This window comes from Tasmannia lanceolata, unplaced genomic scaffold (assembly GCF_043159265.1).
Source record: "Tasmannia lanceolata isolate RefF3 unplaced genomic scaffold, GAP_Taslan_0.1 ptg000303l, whole genome shotgun sequence".
In the NCBI taxonomy this organism is placed as follows: Eukaryota; Viridiplantae; Streptophyta; class Magnoliopsida; order Canellales; family Winteraceae; genus Tasmannia; species Tasmannia lanceolata.
Window position 1 is genome coordinate 5,001 of NW_027518978.1, and position 2,500 is coordinate 7,500.

Below are 2,500 nucleotides of genomic sequence, written 5' to 3' on the forward strand. Positions count from 1 at the left end.
CCCCGGTATGTACGCGTGTGCCCCGATAGGCCCGGTATGCCCCGATATGCACACGTGTGCCCCAATAGGGGTCGGTATGCCCCGGTAGGTACGCGTGTGCCCCGTAATGCACGTTTCGCAGATCTCCCCGCATGTCCCGCCCCTATATGTAATACTTACTTACTTACTTACTTTCTTTCTTGCTTGCTTGCTTGCTTGCAATGGTTGGGAGTGCCCGGCATGCCCCGCTGCAGAGACCAAGGGCGCAATGACTTGGCACCGCGGATGCCGGGACTCCGGCACTTCCCGTGGCACTGATGGTTGGTTCCAAAGACAAAAGGCCGTGCAAGGCCACCGCACCGCGGATGATTTTGCTCGTGCTGGCGCCGTTGTGTGGCCAAAGAACATGCGCGAATGCTCGTGTCGGAAGGGTTGGTGTCCTGGCCCCGCGGGTGTCACGAATGCTCGGTTGCGAAGACCATGGGACCAGAGCCATGGCACGTCGGATGATGGCTCCAGCTGGCGCCCCGGCACTTTCTGTGGCATTGATGCTCGGTTTCAAAGACAAACGTGCGCAGTGCCAGGGGACCGCGGATGACTGCTCGTGCTGGCCCCGTTGGGCGGCATTGATGGTCGGTTGCAAAGAAAATGCGCGATTGCTCGTGTCGGGGCCCGGCAAGCCAAGGCCAAGCGAGCCATGGCACGTCGGATGATGGCTCCAGCTGGCGCCCCGGCACTTTCTGTGGCATTGATGCTCGGTTTCAAAGACAAACGTGCGCAGGGCCAGGGGACCGCGGATGACTGCTCGTGCTGGCCCCGTTGGGCGGCATTGATGGTCGGTTGCAAAGAAAATGCGCGATTGCTCGTGTCGGGGCCTGGCAAGCCAAGGCCAAGCGAGCCATGGCAACGCGGATGATGGCTCGCTAGTGCTGGCGCCGTGCACAGTGGCCTCGCACACTCGCCCTGCACGCTTCCCTTGCACGCAGCCTTGCACACTAGCCTCGCATGCGAGCCTTGCACCCTAGCCATGCAAACTAGCCTTGCACGGTAGCCATGCACACAAGCCGTGCACATTAGCCATGCGCACAAGCCCCGCACACTAGCCTTGCGCACAACCCTTGCACACAAGCCATGCACTCGAGCAATGCACACAAGCCTTGCACTCAAGCAATGCACACAAGCCCTGGACACTAGCCTTGCACACGGGCCTGGCACACAAGCCTTGGGCACTAGCCTTGCGCACTAGCGTTCCACATGAGCCTTGCACACTAGCCTTGGACACTAGCCTTGCACACAGGCCTTGCACACTAGGCATGCTTGGGCGAGCTGATCCCGCATCAAGTCGACGGGTCTAGGCATTCTTGGGCGCAGATCCCGCATCGTCTCGTCGCGTCTGGGCGCAAACACGTCGCGTCTCGTTGCGTCTTCAGAAGTCGTCGCTAACAGCACCTTTGGTTGCCACTGGTGGTTAGGCTGGTTGGTTGCGCAAACCCTATAGGAGGGTGGCATGCTGGTGGGCGTTTTTGCCCGGATAGGCACTAGAATGTGCAGATTTTGGGCGTTTTTGCCTGGATAGGCTAAGGAATGGGCATGCTTTGGGCGTTTTTGCCCGGATAGGCACCGGAATGCTTGGCCTTGGCTTGTCCTAGCAAGGCATTGCTGGGTTGGGCTCCCTTGGCCTTTTGGGCGCCTTGGACGATGTCTTGCGAAGACCATGGGCACAAGGCCATGGCATATGGTGAGGAAAGGACCACGGTTGCCAAGGTTAGGCACCGGAATGCTTGGCCTTGGCTTGCCAAAGCAGGGCATTGCTGGGTTGGGCTCCCTTGGCCTTCCGGGCGCCTTGGACACTGTCTTGGGAAGACCATGGGCACAAGGCCATGGCATATGGTGGGGAATGGACCACGGTTGCCAAGGCTAGGCATATAGAGAGGAATTGCATTTTTGCCCGGATAGGCACCGGAATGCTTGGCCTTGGCTTGCCATAGCAGGGCATTGCTGGGTTGGGCTCCCTTGGCCTTCCGGGGGCCTTGGACGCTGTCTTGGGAAGACCATGGGCACAAGGCCATGGCATATAGTGAGGAATGGACCACGGTTGGCAAGGCTAGGCATATAGAGAGGAATGGACCACGGTTGCCAAGGTTGCGCAAGTTTTGGGCATTTTTTGCCCGGATATGCCCAAGTATGCCCCGATAGGCCCGTTACGCCCCGGTATGAACGCGTATGCCCGGATAGACTCGGTATGCCTTGGGATACATGCGTATGCCCCGATAGGCTTGGTACGCCCCGATATGCGCACGTGTGCCCCAGTAGGGCTCGGTATGCCCCGGTATGTACGCGTGTGCCCCGATAGGCCCGGTATGCCCCGATATGCACACGTGTGCCCCAATAGGGGTCGGTATGCCCCGGTAGGTACGCGTGTGCCCCGTAATGCACGTTTCGCAGATCTCCCCGCATGTCCCGCCCCTATATGTAATACTTACTTACTTACTTACTTTCTTTCTTGCTTGCTTGCTTGCTT